At 39.6% G+C, this 19,014-nt stretch overlaps 1 long non-coding RNA gene across 1 annotated transcript in view; it reads right to left on the reverse strand.

Annotated features, from left to right (window-relative positions):
- The window catches only part of LOC129539160 (uncharacterized), a 75,273-nt gene that overhangs the window by 11,459 nt on the left and 44,800 nt on the right, over nucleotides 1–19,014 (reverse strand). The window lies entirely within an intron of this gene.

The raw sequence follows: 19,014 nt of genomic DNA on the forward strand, positions 1-19,014 counted from the left end.
CCTTCTTGCCTGGTCGCTCTACACCAACCCGTGTATGCCAGCTATTGTACCCTATTACTGCACTTTGCAAGGTACTGTACTCTAAAAGTGTTCTTTATTTTGTTGTGTTTTATGTTTTTATGTATTATTTGTGTAAAAAGTATTATTAACCTATTACAGTATAGTACTATATAGCCTGTTGTATTCGTTGGGTACCTGGGCTAACTTGGTTGGACTTACAAATTATACTTATGGTTGTACTCTCAGAATGGAATTCATCCATATGTAAGAGACTTGCTGTACTAATAATCATTATTACTATTATGAAGAAGTAAAAAAAAAAAAAAGGAAGAAGAGCAAAGAGAAGAAACAAGTGAAAACATCAATCAGGATGCCACTGGCTCCTAAAGATGGCAGGAAGTAGAGTGCAGGGAGAAGAGAGGATGAGCAGCTAGTAGACAGTGTCAGAGGCAAACAATGGCACCCAAACCGGTTCCTTGCCAACCTCATAATATATGGTGACTCAAGGGACAAGAGCTGCTTAAACAGTCTGGTTTCAAGATGTCTGTTCTTTGGAGGAGAAATTATCTTTTGCCTTCACCTAGGGCAAGAAAAGCTATGACCAACCTAGACAGCATATTGAAAAGCAGAGACATTACTTTGCCACAAAGGTCCATCTAGTCAAAGCTATGGTTTTTCCAATAGTCATGTATGGATGTGAGAGTTGGACCATAAAGAAAGCTGAGCAACAAAGAATTGATGCGTTTGAACTGTGGTGTTGGAGAAGACTCTTGAGAGTCCCTTGGACTGCAAGGAGATCCAACCAATCCATCCTAAAGGAAATCAGTCCTGAGTATTCATTGGAAGGACTGATGCTGAAGCTCCAATACTTTGGCCACCTGATGGGAAGAACTGACTTATTGGAAAAGACCCCAATGCTGGAAAAGAGTGAAGGCAGGAGGAGAAGTGGGTGACAATGGATCAGATGGTTGGATGGCATCACTGACTTGATAGACATGAGTTTGAGCAAGCTCCAGGAGTTGGTGATGAACAGGGAGGCCTGCCGTGCTGCAGTCCATGGGGTCTCAAAGAGTTGGACACGACTGAGTGACTGAACTTAGGGAAACATAAGAAGGACTTGAAGCTATTGATATGGACCCAGAATTTAAGGGAGAGTTAGCTGTCCAGCCTGGACTGTGCCACTAGTCCATCTCCAAATCCTCTGTCCACGTGGGCTGTGAGCATGACAAGTTTCTATCCTCCAACAAGGAGGTGGAAAATATAGGAAAATGGAAGGAAAATTTCTCAAGCACCTTGGGGGTAAGGACCCTTAACCCCAGAATCACAGTGGAGGACGGAGTCTAGACCTGCCTCTCCCTGAAATGTGCCAAGAAGGAAGCCTAACTTCCTCCAGGTCTCCCCAAGAGTCAGCGTGAGTCACTTCTTTTTGGAACCTCTGTCATTTCAGTGCGTAAACCCAAACACTACCCTGTGCATCTTACATTTATCACAGAGTTACCTCCAAGCCAGTTCTCTCTTGAGTGGCTTGGAAATTGTCTTTGCTCTGGAGGATAATGAAAGATAGCTTTGCATGGACAGGACAGTTAGCAGTGAATCCTTGCACATGTATTTGTGGTTTCTAAGTATTTTCATATCATTCATCTGAGTTTCTCAACAACCCAGTGGCAACTCTCAAATCAAACATGGAGCTTGTCCAAGATCAAAGACATTGTAAGACAAGGAAGCTCAACTCCAAACTCCAGGTGTCTATTCCAGTGCCCTGACGTGTTTATAACCCCCTCTTAGAAGAGGTCTAAGTTGCATGATTGACCTTCTCTCCAAGACACATTCTGTCCTAAAGTTCAAAGGATGGAACATCTGGAGACATTGAGAGTTCTGGTCTTAGGTCTCAGAGTGCATTCTTTTTCACCTGAAAAACTGTGTGGACTTCTTAAACTAAAATAGCTTTTTCTTTGAAAGCTAATAATCAGTAGCTGCTATAAAAGGAGTTAATGTAATCAACTCCTAATTAACATACAATCAAGAAGGCTGCCACTCCATAACTAGCCAATAGTCAAAAATAATTAAGAACATAACTGATGAACCTTTCCAAACCTCCAGGGTTAGGATTAGGGAACTTTGTGTGAGACTTGCCAAAATGCTTCAAGAACCTGATTCACAGTCGTTTCCAAAAACCTAAGGGAGAATGTGTTCTTATGTATATGTTCATAGCCTGTTTCCCAGAGATATGGAAGCAGCAGACACCTGTCAAGCATTTTCAGTGAAACATTTTTGTTACTAGTGACTTAAAGATAACAGCCTTAACCCCATCTAATCCACTGGGCCCACAGAGAGTGATTTGCCCAGGGTTTACAGAGCAACTTGGTGGTGAAATCAGGATGAGAGCTTCTAGTTCCACATCCCAAGTCTCATACTCTGCTTGCTTCTGATAACATTCAGATGAGCTCTCTGAAATCAAAGCATTTTAACTGAATCTATCATAAATCAAGCATCTGTAGTTGAATCTTTATCTCTCTCAAAATCCTTACTCATGTCATGATTTACTTCAGAGGCAGGATAACTGTAAGGCAGAACAAAAGGATAGATGTCTTAAGAGTTTGGGGCAGGGGGAATATGCTGAATTTCATTTGTTTTAAAATATGAATGAAATGTAAATACAAGTCAGAGACTAAGGTCACAACATCATTAAGCTAAAAGATCCCTCCAGAAGTTTACAAACACCAAAATTAACAGGAAATCTCACTGCAAAATGGAACTCAAGAAATTTCCCTATGTTGCTGGAGATGGATCAGGGAAGAGGAAGGTCAGAGTATCAGTGCCAGGGAAACCCCATCAAGACTGAAATGGAGGCATCCATGGCTTGGGGGAGTCCACTTGACCAGTCAAGTACCCTAATACTGCTTTGTATTAGTTTAGTTCTTGAAACCTTTCTATACATACTCATCTCCTTATATCATGTGACTTGTCAGCCCTCAGAGTTAGACAAGGGTTTTAGGACTATTCCAGGATCAGGAAGATCCCCTGGAGAAGGACATGGAATCCTACTTCAATAATCTTGCCTGGAGAACCCCATGGACAGAAAAACCTGGTGGGCTACAGTCCAAAGGGCTGCAAAGAGTCAGAAAGATGTTGCAAAGAGTCAGAAAGTAAAAGAAAGAAGCTTTGAGAAGGAACAGGTTATGTTGGAAAGAATTCAACTGAAAGCCCAGAGAGATGGTTACCAAACCATGGGGTTGGATCTGGCCTGGAGTTTGGGCAAACTCTTTACTTCATACACCTATCTGCAAGATTCCCATCCCAAGACTCTGAGTACGTGGTCACGACAGGCTTTGGGAGAAAGCAATCGCCATCTTTCAGATAAAATGAATGTGCTTGGAGCTCAGAGCGCAAATCTTGAAATGCAAGCATTTCCCAAGACAACTGAATAATAATTTTAAGAACACATTTGTTGGATATGGAGTGGAGGAGTGTGGCAGGGAGGCCGAATCTGGAGTCACATGGTACCAGTTTCCACTAGAGAAAGCTCCTGGAAGCTTCTGAACCTCACTTCTCCCACCTGTGTTACCTGCACTTTATCACAGGAATGGTTTGAGATTCTGTCTGAATGTGTTTCATAAAATATTAGTGCCTCATAGAAACATAGGGATTATTTCTAATTTCTTGCTGTTCAATTTTTTTTGCACCTTGTATATAACATCTGCAGAAATGGTAGGCATCGCAGGAAACATCTGTTCCTGTCATCAACCTCCAAAATGTCTACTTTCTAGAGATCCTGGGAACATTTAGTGTAGTCTAAAAGAGTTAATTCCCCCTTAGGTCCAGTTAATTTTGCCAGCTCCAGCTGCTGTATCCTGCGTTTTGCTGTATTGATAACACATTGCTTTATATTATGTGAATGTACATGCTCTTTGCAAACTGGCAGAAATTACAAGACAAAAGAAAAAAAAAAAAATTCACTGCAGTGGTCCTGTCTCCTGGAAGCTCATCATCTCAGGAGTTCGGTGACTGACTTTTTCATTTGTCTGAACAAACAAAAAGAAAATTATTGACTTTGCTTTGTAAATATTTACTTGCCTCCCTTTCAAGATAAATTACTAAATAAAAATATCAGGCACTTGGTTTTACTGTATGTTTTGGAATTGTACCCCACTTGAGGCTATTTTCTTCCCTGGACTCCAGCTGTTTAAGAGTTTTTCTGCCATCAGAGAATGAAATTTGTATTTAAGATGTTATCTTCCATAGGCTCAACACTGGAGACTGAATCTACTTAAAATTACTATTGAAAGTAATTTTCCCTCCTCATGAATTTCCCACTACTCTCCTGTTGAGAGCAGGCTGGCTTTATTTACCTTCATTGTAAATGCTCTAATAATTTTCAAATAAACTTTTTTTCACATACACTATAGTACACCGATGGATCTTATTGATAAGCTGGAAATACATGTAACAAGGGTTATTAATCGACTGAATCTGTTGTGATTGGATAATTAATAAAGGAAAGGTATTTGACAAAAGAGATAGGTTTAATTTTTAATGCCTTATAGGATCTTCATGGACTACTCAGCTTCCCACCATTGGATTTGGCACAGAAGGGGGAGAGAAGCTATCCCATGCTTTCTCTGTATTTGTTTTTAAATTTTTATTTTATATTGGAGTACAGTTGGTTTATAAATTTGTGTTTGTTTCAGGTGTACAACAAAGTGATTTAGTTATACATATGCATATATCTGGGCTTCCCTGGTGGCTCAGAGGTAAAGAATCCACCTTCCATTGCAGGAGATGCAGGTTTGATCCCTGGGTCAGAAAGATCCCCTGGAGAAGGGAATAACAACCCACTCCAGTATTCTTCCCTGGAAGATTCCATGGACAGAGGAGCCTGGTGGACTATAGTCCACCGGATCACACAAAGTTAGACACTATTTAGTGACTAAAGAACAATAACATGCATATATTTATTATTTTCCAGGTTATTTTCCCATACAGGTTATTACAGAGTATTGAAAAATGTTCCCTGAAGCATACAGTAGGTCCTTGTTGGTTATCTATTTCATATATAATAATGCGTACATGTTAATCTCAATCTCCTAATTTATCCCCTACCCCACACACACATGGCTGTCCCCTTTGGTAACCATAAGTTTGTTTTTCTAAGTTGGTGAGACTCTGTTTTGTAAACAAGTTCATTTATATCATTTTTTTTAAGATTCCACATGTAAGTGATATCATACGATATTTGTCTTTCTCTGTTTGACTTCACTTAGTATGATAATCTCTAGGTCCATCCAGGTTGCTGCAAATGGCATTGTCTCATTCTTTTTTATGACTGAGTAATATTCCATTTCATACTCAAAAAAAGAGAAGGGAATGGCAGCAGTTGAGATAGTTAGATGGCATCGCTGACTCAGTGGACATGAATCTGAGCAAACTGCAGGAGATAGTGGAAGACAGAGGAGCCTGGTATGCTGCATCCCATGAGGTCTCAAAGAGTCAAACACGACTTAGTAACTGAACAAAAACAACAAAAAATATCCCACTGTGTGTGTGTGTGTGTGTGTAACATGAAACAAAAACAATACAATATTGTAAAGTAATTAGCCTCCAACTAAAATAAATAAATTTTTTTAATAAAAAAAAAAGAAAAACGTGAAACAATCAGAATAGTAGAAAAAACATTTTTCAAATGTAATTGAATGCTTTTAAAAATTTGGAACATTTTTTTCTCTTGGGTTAAGGATTGATGAAAATTTCCTCACACATCAGAATCAAGACATGAAATTGTACTTGGGAACTCCTAGGCTATATCTCCAGACATCATCAGAATACTATAATTCTTTGAAATTTCATAAAACTAGCAGATCTGAAAGATCCCTTTTTGCTCTAAAATTCAGTGGGACTTTATATTTGAAATGCTACAAACCTATACACACACACACACACACACACACATATATATCTACATACATTATAGTTGAGTCTTAAAAAATGGCTTTCCTTAACTGAATGTTCTATTTAGAGAAGGTTAATATCGATTTTAAATGTGAAGGTCAGTTCATATTTTTACCACCTTAGTCAAATGATTAACTTCATGGAAAGGAAACTAAAAGTCTTCAGTACATTTGTACTGCCAAGTACTCTGCCCCAAAGTTTCATTTCTCTTTTTAAACTGTGTTTAACACAACTATATTATCTTAAAGTTTACTTGTTTTAGTTTTATTTTAATGCACCATTTATATGAAAATACAATATCAAACTATGAAATTCTATTTATTTACAAAGTCAAAGAAAATTACAAATGCTTTCCTTGTATTAAGGTTCTATATTTTCATGTTGTCCCCTGTAAACTGGGGGTACAATTGTCTGCGTTCTCCTGTAGCTTGAGGTGGTCTGAGGGTCCCTTGACATAGTTAACTGAAATACTTTTGTGTTCTGAAGAGTTTTAATTATCTCCATTTTGCAAAACTGGCTTAAAACCATAGGTAATTCTGAAACGTCAGGTTAAAAAATCACATGGTACTATGATATAATATTTAAAAAACATGAGCTACATAATTTTAAAGTAAATTATCAAAGATTTTGGGATGGAAAAAACGAGATTGAGGTTCTTTTATCCTTAAAGGTTCAAAAAGCTTTCTCACAAGAGACTAATGCTCTGAAAAACTAAGTTTGTCTTAATAGAAGAATATAGAATATTTCAAGAACAATTAGTTCAAATGAGGCAAAATAAGAGCGTATAAATGAAGCCCATTGTAGACAAATGTGATAGAAAATTCATGCTACGTGGATTAGCCAAATTACTCCTCTAGTAACCTGACTATATCTGAATGCCTGCCTTAAAATGAAGATATTCTAGGAAAATGATGAATATTATAGGAAACAGATTCATCTGTTCCACTTTTCTTAGCAACTGTAAGAAATCAGAGGGTCTTTTGTTTTACTTTTGAAGAAAATTACCTCCAATTACACGATATTAATATAGCAGGGCTGGGCAACAACCATCTGGCCATCCCTGTTTTTTTTATTTTGATAATGTACCAGGGTCTATACCTGACCCATAGTGTCCAGTGGTGAAGACGAAACAGTCCCTGCCCTCAGGGAGGAGGCAGATCATTGCAATGAAGCACAGGTACTTTTCAAGGGAAGAAAAACACAGAGCCATTTGAAGACATGTCAGGAGCACCCAACCTAATCCAGAGCATCAGGGAAGCTTGGTTGGAGGAATTAACTTAAAATCTGACTTTTGAAAGTCTTAACTAGGAAATAGAGTGGTGGTAAGGAGTTCCAAGAAGCAGAGAAGAAAATACACAAGGGCAGAGAAGATCAGCAAAGTGAAAATGTTGTCCTTAGGAATGCTCAAAGCAGAGGATGGGCTCAGAGTCAGGACCACATGGCAAAGAGCTGTGTGCATCACATGTAGCTAGGATTAAGACTGCTCTTTAGTAAACAAGGTATCTGCTACAGCTGTTGTTCTTAACCTAGGGGAATAAAGCAACTTACCTCTGAAGCAATTGATTTTTTGTTTAGGAGAACATCATGATGGATCTGTTGCTTCAGAAAGGAGAAGAGGGGTGTGGGAAGCAGCACACCAAGGTGGGAAGCAGCAAGAGCAGAAGGGTCTCTATGAGCAAGGGCACGTCCTGCCCAGGACCAGGAGGGCAATCAAACCAGAGAATGAGAGAGACAGGTGAGAGCGGTGTTCTAGCAGAGAAAGAGTCAGGGGAACGGGGAGTGAAGCCAAATAATTCTTAGGACAGTGATAACTACTATGCAGTTTCAAGTTATTCCAACTACTGTGCTATATATAAGCCTTCAGTGTCACACACTGTCACTTCAGTTAAGTTAGTCATTATTGTTGTTTAGTCTCTAAGCTGTGTCTGACTCTTCCGTGACCCTATGGATTGTAGCCCGCCAGGCTCCCCAGTCCATGGGGGTTTCCAGGCAAGAATACTAGTGTGTTATCATTTCCTTCTCCAGGGGATCTTCCTGACCCAGGGATCAAACCCACATCTCCTGCATTGGCAGGCGTGTTCTTTACCACTGAGCCGCCAGGGAAGCCCTCAGTTAGTGATAGCCTCGCATTAGTCATATCGGAAGAATTTTAAAAAATCAGGAGGAGGCCCTCCAAAATGAAGCCGAGTACATAGGAAGTGTTTGGCATATAAAATAGAACCACCAGAAACTCAATGGGGAAAAGGAACCAGATGACCAAAAAACCCTCTAAACTTCTCTAGATTTCTGAAATAGAAGGCAGAAGATGGGCTTTCTATGGAATGGGGGATTAAACATGTTCTTTAAATAGTAAATCACCAGGTTAAATGCCTTGGGCTCCCAAATGGCAGGCACTCATGATTCCCATATTAAAGAGTTTGGATTAAATTCTAGTGGGAATTGGGAAGCCAGTAAGAGAGTAGTATGTGAGCGACATGACCATTCTGAGTAAAGGAAAAAGAGAGTCAGGTAGGAAGCATTGCAGAGAATGGGGAGGAGCAGCAAAATTAGAGGCAGTCACTCAAATAAAAGATGGCTCCTGCGAAATCTGGGGGTGGGGGGTGATGGCTGTCGAAATGTTAAAAAGTAGGTAACAGAGAAATAAGACCTTACTCTGCATCCATTGAAGAATCAAGAATGACACCCAATGTGGAGAAAAGTGACCCCTCCTAAACTGTTGGTGGGAGTTTAAGTTGATGCAGCTACTGTGGAAAACAGTATAGAGGTTCCTCAAAAAACTAAAAATAGAATTGCCATATGACCCAGCCATCCCACTCCTGGTCATATATCTAGACAAAACTCTAATTCAAAAAGATACATGTATACTTGTTCAAATCAGCAGTATTCACAATAGCCAAGCAACTTTCCATAAATATCCATTGACAGAAATGAATGGATAAGGAAGGTGTGATTCATATATACATTGGAATATTACTCAGCCATAAAAAAGAATGAAATAGTACCATTTGGGGCAACATGGATAGACCTAGAGATTATTATGTTAAGTGAAATAAATTAGAAAAGAAATACAAATATATAATATCACATATATAGAGAATCTAAAATATGACACAAATGAATTATCTATGAAACAGAAACAGATTCACAGAGAGTGGACTGTGGTTGCAAGGGGAAGCAGGGTTGGGGAGGGAGGGATTGAGAGTTTTGGATTAGCAGATGCAAACTGTTATATGTAGAATGGCTAAACAAGGTCCTACTGCATAGCACAGAGAACTATATTTAATATCCTGTGATAAACCATAATGAAGAAGAGTATGAAAAAGAATATGTATACACACACATATACATGTGAGTGTGTGTGTATGTAAAACTAAATCACTGTGCTATACAACAGAAACTAACATAACATTGCAGTTAACTGCACATATAGTTAAGGGTGCAGTTAATGCACAAAAGGACTTCCCTGGTGGCTCAGATGGTAAAGCGTCTGTCTACAATGCGGGACATGAGTTCGATCCCTGGGTTGGGAAGATCCCCTCGAAAAGGAAATGGCAATCCACTCTAGTACTATTGCCTGGAAAATCACATGGACAGAGGAGCCTGGTAGGCTACAGTCCATGGGTTCGCGAAGAGTCAGACCTGATTGAGCGACTTCACTTCATTTAATGCACACTTAAGTGAGTGCATGCTCAGTCGTGTCCAACCCTTTGCAATCCCACCAGGCTCCTCTGTCCATGGGATTTTCCAGGCAAGAATATTGGAGTGGTTTGCCATTTCTTGCTTCATGGGATCTTCCCAACCCAGGGATTGAACCCATGTCTCTTGCATTGGTGGTGGATTTTTTACCGACTGAGTCACATGGGAAGTCTGTAAATCAATTAAAAACTATACTTCAATTTAAAAAAAAGTGACACTCAGAACTAAATTTAGAGCAGCTGAGTGGATTATGGTACCATTCACTGAAACTGGAAATTGGACACAAAGCAGACTTGAAAGTTACTATGAATATTACATTTTAGATATGTTGGGTTATGATGTCTATTAGTCAACAAGATGTCTAACATGTGTCTGGTTGGATACATAAATTAGGAGCTCAGAGGATAGGATGGTATTGACAAAAAATCTGAGAGTGTTACCAGATAGAAGCCAAACACACATAAAACCTAAGCCCAAAAATAAGCCAAAGAAATTTATGAGATTACTCCCAAGAGTATGTAGAATAGGAAGAAAAATGTCCACAAGACATAACTTTAGTATTTAAAAAGATATATACTGAGAAGGAAGTCAAAGAAAAGAAGAAAACAGTATCAATTCAGGACAAAAGAATTGTTTCAAAAGAAGTAAGCTTCTTTGCCAACTACTACTAAGTGATTAAATAATAAAAGGTATCAGAAACACACATATCAACTTTATACCATGAAGATGACTGATGAATTCGGCAAGAATAATTTCTTTTAACCTGATGTCACAGTGCAGGGATGGGTGAGCAAGTGAGTTGAGGGCTCCAGAAAATTCCACTTAGACATTAGGCTTGATGGGGAGGACACTCAAGAATATTCTAGGCCCCTGTGCTTGGTAACCACACCTTACATAGCACATAATGCTTCATGCTGAATTTTCCCCCATCCTTTATGTTCAACACACCTATCTTGTTTTGTTTTAGTGAGTTTCTCACAGAGGCATAAAGTTAGGTCCTGTCTTTCACCCACTCCATCAATATTTTAATTGATGTATTTAGACTGTTTACATTTAAACTAATTATTGATATGGTGGAGCATAAATCTACCCCTTACTATTTATTTTCTGTTTGGTGGTTCTGGTTTTCATCCTTCGGTCCCCTTTTTCTTGCCTCCTTGTGGTTTACTTAAATATTTTCAAATTTTCACCTTGATTGATATATAAAGTCTTTTAATGGATCAGTTCAAATAGCATTTTAGTCATTACTCTGTGTATTTCATTATATGCACATAACATAGAATCTCCTATATTGACACTTTACCATGTCAAGTAACATGTAGAAGTCTTAATTCCATACAGGTCCCTTTATTCACCTCACTTTTAATATATAAATAAGTTAATCATTTCTTCTATTAATAGATGCATTAAGCACCACATCAGATAATATTATAATTTTTGCTTCAACCAAACATAATTTTAAAAACTCATTCTCAAAAGGAAGCCTTTTATCTCCAGATAACATTCTTCCTTTCTTCTCTAAGCCCACCTCCTTCTTTTGTTATTTGTCTCCTGTTCAGAAAAGTTCTTTTAGCCATGTTTTAAAGGTTGTTCTGATAGCAACAAATTCTCTTTGTTTTCCTTCATTCTTGCAGAATATTTTTGCCACCTATAAAATCCAGAGCAGACAGTTCTTTTCCTTCAGTCTTTAAAATATTCTGTGCTTCTTTCTGGCTTCCATGATTTCAGATAAGGAAGTCCCTGTTTTTTAAATTATTCCTCTATAGATCATGCATTGCTTCTCTCTAGCTTCCTAACAATGAATTACATGTTAAGTGATTCTATTTCCAAATAAAGTCACAGTCTGAAGGGGGTTAAGACTTCAACATATGAATTTGGGGAGGGGGTATAATTCAACCCAAAACATTTGCAATGTCAGCCCTTTAAATATTCCAAGATATTTAAAAATTTTTCTAAAGTATCTTATCCAAATTTTCTCTTTTCCAGTGGTATGGGTTGCTTGAGCACCATTTTATTCAAAAGAAACATTGACTAGTGTTGATTAACTCATTCATTCAAACATTTATTCATTGAGTCAAATAACTTGAGCTCCTACACTGTGCCATGCAGTGGTGATAAAAAGAATAATTCTATATAAGTAAGGGAATTCCAGTTGAGCTATTTCAAATCCTGAAAGATGATGCTGTGAAAGTGCTGCACTCAGTATGCCAGCAAATTTGGAAAACTCAGCAATGGCCACAGGACTGGAAAAGGTCAGTCTTCATTCCAATCCCAAAGAAAGGGAATGCCAAAGAATGCTCAAACTACCACACAATTGCACTCATCTCACACGCTAGTAAACTCATGCTCAAAATTCTCCAAGCTAGGCTTCAGCAATATGTGAATCGTGAACTTCCAGATGTTCAAGCAGGTTTTAGAAAAGGCAGAGGCACCAGAGATCAAATTGCCAACATCCGCTGGATCATGGAGAAAGCAAGAGAGTTTCAGAAAAACATCTATTTCTGCTTCATGGACTATGCCAAAGCCTTTGACTGTTTGGATCACAATAAACTGTGGAACATTCTGAAAGAGATGGGAATCCCAGAGCACCTGACCTGCCTCTTGAGAAACCTGTATGCAGGTCAGGAAGCAACAGTTAGAACTGGACATGGAACAACAGACTGGTTCCAAATAGGAAAAGGAGTACGTCAAGGTTGTATATTGTCACCCTGCTTATTTAACTTCTATGCAGAGTACATCATGAGGAACGCTGGGCTGGAAGAAGCACAAGCTGGAATCAAGACTGCCAGGAGAAATATCATTAACCTCAGATATGCAGATGATACAACCCTTATGGCAGAAAGTGAAGAGGAACTCAAAAGCCTCTTGATGAAAGTGAAAGAGGAGAGTGAAAGGTTGGCTTGAAGCTCAACATTCAGAAAATGAAGATCATGGCATCTGGTCCCATCACTTCTTGGGAAATAGATGGGGAAACAGTGGAAACAGTGTCAGACTTTATTTTTGGGGGCTCCAAAATCATTGCAGATGCTGATTGCAGCATGAAATTAAAAGACGCTTACTCCTTGGAAGGAAAGTTATGACCAGCCTAGAGAGCATATTAAAAAACAGAGAAATTACTTTGCCAACCAAGGTCCATCTAGTCAAGGCTATGGTTTTTCCCATGGTCATGTATGGATGTGAGAGTTGGACTGTGAAGAAAGCTGATCGCCGAAGAATTGATGCTTTTGAAATGTGGTGTTGGAGAAGACTCTTGAGAGTCCCTTGGACTGAAAGGAGATCCAACCAGTCCATTCTAAAGGAGATCAATCCTGGGTGTTCATTGGCAGGATTGATGCTAAATCTGAAACTGCAATACTTTGGCCACCTCATGCGACGAGTTGACTCACTGGAAAAGACTCAGATGCTAGGAAAGGTTGGGGGCGGGAGGAGAAGGGGACGACAGAGAATGAGATGGCTGGATGGCATCACCGACTCTGTGGACATGAGTTTGAGTGAACTCCAGGAGTTGGTGATGGACAGGGAGGCCTGGCGTGCTGTGATTCATGGGGTCGCGGAGAGTCGGACACAACTGAGCGACTGAACTGAACTGAACATTCAAAAACTTATAGTCGACCATGGGGAGGGGGAAAAGCATATAAATACACAGCTATAGTGCAAGATCAGATCCAGAAGAGTGGTAGAAGGATGTGCTTTGGTGATCTGTAGGAGGAAGATTACTTCCCTATCAAAGTGAATCAAGAGAAGTTTTATGGAGAAAGTAGCATAAGATCATTACCTGGAATAATAAGTAGGATTTGGACACAAGTAAGAAGAAACGGGGCTCCCTGTAGAAGGAAGAGATTGAACAAAAGCAAAGAAATGGAGATGCATTTAAGGTGCACAAGGAATAGAAGGTTTGGTTTGCTGTTTTTTTCCGTGAATGTTGTTTGTGACACCAACAAATTTGAAAATTTTTGCAGAGCAGAGATAAGGTGTGAGTTGATCAGCAAGAACGAGGCAGACTTTAGAATTAATCAGACCTTGGTCTGAATCCTGGCTCCCACACACGATAGCTGTGTGTTCTTCGCTTGCCTGCATCAGTTTCCTCACTACATGCTAACAGATGACTATAACAGTGACTATAGATCTATGAGAACTGAATGCAAAATACTCAGCACCCTTCCAGGTATTCCTTCTAGTGTGACAGGCACAAACATGCATAATTGTGTCATTTGTGTGTTTCACATGAAGTAGGGGATAGTAGGGGCTGCTGTCCACCCTTCTTCTCACCTGCCAAGCCTGTGTGCTGGTTCCAGGCTGTGTTCACCCAAGGAAGAGATGCCTACCTCTCCTTAGCAAGGCACATTCCCCTGCCAAGCAATGTAAAAAATCTAGAGGGGAAATTTTTCCGATTCATGTAACAAAGAAGTAAAGATCAGTCATGGCTCTGGGCACAGAACAGGTGCATTGTAAAGCCAAAGAGAGCACTGTTTCAATTGACTTCATAATAAAACTTGTCATGATAAAGGTCAGGTACCTAATGATTTTTTCTAAATACCTGTACATTGTCACAATTTTTTTTTTCTGATTAAGAATATCATGAAATCTTATATAATTTCTTTTGGGTGCAATCTTAGAATCTGAGACAAAATACAAGAAGACAACTTTGAAATCAAACCTCAGCATTCTGTGGCTGTGACCAAAAAAATAAAATGAAGATGACCACAATAAAATGTGCACAGATTTAAATATGGATAAGACATAAGAGATACAGAGAAGTGCGATCATTACAGCTGTTTGATTAGATAACTAATTATCAATAGTAATGCTCACATGGCTTATCTAATCTTAATATAATTAAGGAAGCAGATATCAAAACTGTCCAGGTACACCTGCAATGCTCAAGGGATGCACGTGGGATTCAAATGTTAGTTGCAAGTTTTACTTAAGTGTAGAGAAATTGCCTCCATGAAGCCTGTCTCTCTAGTCTGCCTTAATTTCTCCAACTTCTGAATTCTCATTACCTAGAATTCAATCCTGACTGATGGAAAAGGAAATGCAACCCACTCCAGTATTCTTGCCTGGAGAATCCCAGGGACAGAGGAGCCCGGTGGGCTGTTGTCTATGGGGTCACACAGAGTCGGACACAGCTGAAGAGACTTAACAGCAGCAGCAGCAATCCTGACTGAATACCTTTAAGCAGTACAAGCCCATGCAAGTTATAACTTCTCAGCATCAATTATGTCTTAGATTGGGCTGCTGTAAAGACTGAATGGGAGAATGTACGTAAACTACTATCCAGGAGTACCTGCCATATGATGCTCTCACAATAAATAGCACTATTAATACCACGTGATACTCTTCATTAATTTCCCCCCACTACATTATGCTTGTTTATACATCTGTGGCGCTCTAAACTGCCTCTAATCCTAGAACGCACAGCTATGCTGAATTCATAGTTGAAATCACGATGACAGGACCCAGTTAATAGTTAATAGTAACAGATATTAAAGCAGGCAAATATTTCACAGGAAAAATTTGAGTCAGGGGTTATACGGATGATCAAAGACCTGGGTTGGGGAAGAGCTGCAAAATGTCATACACAGATCTGTCAGCCTCTACTAATTCACTTGCCTCAGTGTAAATTAATGTTTTTAATATAAGCTTAAGTTACAATGTGTATTTTCCAACAAAGATAAAGTCAAAAATAATTATGGGCAATAATTTTACCTTATGCAATATGGTCTACTGTGTATTCTTATAGAGCACAAAGAATGGAAGACAATTGCTAACCATGGTAATCTTGTACCATTTTCAACAGTAGCGGAAACTTACATGATAAAGGCTTCCCTGGTGGTCCAGTGGTTAGGAATCTGCCTTACAATGCAGGGGACGCCATATTATTCTCTGGTCCATGGATGATCCCACATGCCAGTGGAGCAACTAACCCTGTGTAGCACAGCTACTAAGCTCACTGCCACAACAACTGAAGCCTGTGCACCATGGAGCCCTTGCTCCGTAACAAGAGAAGCCACTGGAACCAGAAGCCTGCATGCTGCCACTGGAGAGTAGCCCCTGATCTCTGCAACTAGAGAAAGCCAGTGCACAGCAACAAAGACTCAGCAGCCAAAAATAAATGTATTTTTAAAAGAAACATACCTGATAATCTAGAAAAGTGATGAAATACACATCCTCTGCCCTGAAATAGGATTTGTAATTCACCTCCTCACAACAGGACTTAAAGGATGAATGTATCTTTCCATCTGATTTGAAGGCTAATTTATTTTGAATTTATCTGATAATAAAACAAAAAGCAATTTCAATTTTCACTCTGAACTAGTAGCTTGGACCTGCAATCTAAGACAACAGCTCTTAACAGAAGCCAGTGTGGAGAGTGGTAAAGGTTTAGGAGTCAGACCTACGTGAAAATCCTGGACCTACTATGTACTAATTTTATAGAGTGAAAATTACAATGGCAGCCTGAGACACAAGCGGTTACAAGGATTACGTGAGATAAGGCGTGACTCGCTTAGCATGGTGCCTGGCATGTAAGCAGCCAGTAAACAATGATTGTCCTGCCATGAAAATTATCAGTCATAGTGATCACATTCAGATACGCGGTGCTAAAGGCAGGCTTTAACAGCAATATAAGCAAACATAAAATCCCAAGACAATTATAAAATTGTGCACTCCAGGAAGAGGGCTATTTGTCTGTTTTATTCACTGCTTTGTCTCCTGAACTAGAGCAGGCTCTTAACCAGAGCAAGTGCTTAATAAATATTCGTTGGATGAATTAATAACAAGCTCCAGGAAATTGCATTCCAGAGGACCCTCCAGAACTGGGAAGACATCACGGTGCTCATTTTTCCCTCCATCCTCCCAGCAAGCTCTCTGCTGAGGGACTGCTGGGTTTAGACACAGTTGTGAAGCACCAACACCAGCTTTTCAAACATGAGAATTTTCTGTACAGCAAAAGCTCTCCAGTCAAGGGTCTCTTATGTTTCTTAAGTCACCTAAATAGAAACGACTGTAGTTCTGTTGGATAGAAAGGGATGCGAGTCGCCAAAAGTGATGGACCTGGATACGGGATGGTTGGTCTCAGGCCTGCCATTCATGAGCTGTGTGGCCTTGAGGTCAACGCAGTGACCACCCACCGGTGTAAGTCAAGGGCTTATGTGTGTTATTAAAAGTCCGAGATACTCCACAAGAAAGGAAAATCAAGTTATGAAACATTCTGTGAATTGGTTTTTCCTCCTCACACGATAGAAAACACACCCTGGTTCATCTGCACCACAGAGTTCCTAAAGAGATCAAATAAACACCCCTGAAAATAATCACTACACAAAAAATATTTTTGTTTGTCCAGGAAAATACTTTATCCCAGTAATAGCCACAGCTTATAGTAAACAGTTTTTACAACTATTCTAAAGCAGGAGACTGAACAACTAGTAAAGAAGCCAACTGGAAAAAAAAACAAAACTGGCTATTAGATGGCCAAAAGTTTGAAAGATGTATTTCATTTTAGAATTGCAATACCATTTTAAAATTGAGTTGCTGTAGCAGCTAACTTTTTTTTTTTGTATTTGAGACCTAAAAATAGTATGCAAAAAAAAACTTTCTGCTCATTTTTAAACATACAGTAAAGAAGAAAAATAATGATGCGGGGAAGATCGGTTTATTCTGATTTTGAGATCTGTCTACAAAGGATATAAGCATAGGCTATTTCAAATGATCTTTTGTCTCTAAAAGTAAAAATAAATGATACAGATTTCAAGGCATCTTGTGTTATCAGAGGAAAAACTAGTTGAAAAACATGCTGCATTCAAAAAATAACAAATTCTCAGCAGACCAACAGGGTCGATCCTCCCCCTCCTCAGTATCTGCCTGCAGAGCACAGGAGGGTTCCTGCCTTCAAGGTTCCGGGGCTGGGATGCAAACAGAGTGTAACAAGTGTTCCAGAAAACTGAGATTTGCTCTTTCACTGGAGAAGCAGAACACAAAGTTTGGCTGATGCAGGGAGCATAACCAGGGAAAGACACCACAACAGAAAGTTCTGGGAGCTGTTCTGAGAGGCCCAGAGTGTTTGAAAGTGAAGTCACTCAGTTGTTATCTGACTCTGTGACCACCCCGTCCCGCCCCCATGGACTGGACCCTGCCAGGCTCCTCCATCCATGGGATTTTCCATGCAAGAATACTGGAGTGGGTTGCCATTTCCTTCTCCAGGGAATCTTCCCAACCCTGGGATCAAACCTAGGTTTCCCACATTGCAGGCAGACTCTTTACTATCTGAGCCACCAAGGAATCGTACAGTCTTTACATAGTGTTTATATAGGAGTGTTCAAGGATGATCCCAAAGTGTTTACATAGAAGTTCAAGGATAGCCCCAGAGTGGAAGGGCTAGGCTGTATATAATAAAAGCGCAGTCACTACAATCCTAAATAGCAATGATTCCTGGGAAGAAATGGGACACATTTGAATGCATGTGTATTTGCTTTTCTATGTTTTCCAAATCTGTAAGAAACCAAATACTTTTGTAATGGGAAAAAATAGAATAAAAATGGTACAGCTCAAAAATTTATCCCAATGATTTTAGTATCTTTTGGGTTTTATGTCTTTCCAGTTTCAATACTTCTTCATCCTGCTAGGCCATAAATTAATTTCTTGGATCCACTGTGTACTAAATAAAAACCCCTCCCCCCTCCAGCTCCCACTGAAGCTCCTTAAAGAATAGATTAGGCTGCTGGGCTGTTTTTCCAGGAATTATTTAAACATTATCTAAATGTGTAGGCAACACGTTGCTGCCATCTGCTTTTAATGAAGATGATAATGATGAAGATCACAGCCTTGTGGGTGAAAACTCCATGAACATGCATATATGTTTACAAAGCTGTGGGTATTAATTTAGATCACAGCTCTGGTAGAACGAGAGCAGTGTTTTGACATCTTTTTGCTTCTGCTTTCAAGGATCTCTATTTCCAAGCTAGATGTGTTGTAGGTTTGAGGACTCCCCCACCCCACCCCCAATCAGGTGGCACTGTGATAAAGAACCTGCCTGCCAGTGCAAAAGACATAAGGGACGCAGCTTCGATCCCTGGGTGGGGAGGATCCCCTGGAGAAGGAAATGGTTACCCACTCCAGTATTCTTGCCTGGATAATCCCTGGACAGAGGAGCCTGGTGGGCTACAGTCCATGGGGTTGCAAAGAGTCAGACACGACTGAAGTGATTTAGCATAGCACCCAATCCCACTGGGTTTAACCTTTGAATGCAATTTCAAAGAATTAAAAGTCAGTGGGGATCAAGGTAACAACTTTGTGAATCTTAGAAACTGTATAGGAACCACCAACATAGGGTTTCTGAAAAGAGTTGGCTTGGAGACTACTACTTGGGTCTGA

Source organism: Moschus berezovskii, chromosome 11 (genome assembly GCF_049115385.1).
Source record: "Moschus berezovskii isolate FMDL1 chromosome 11, NW_MosBer_1.0, whole genome shotgun sequence".
In the NCBI taxonomy this organism is placed as follows: Eukaryota; Metazoa; Chordata; class Mammalia; order Artiodactyla; family Moschidae; genus Moschus; species Moschus berezovskii.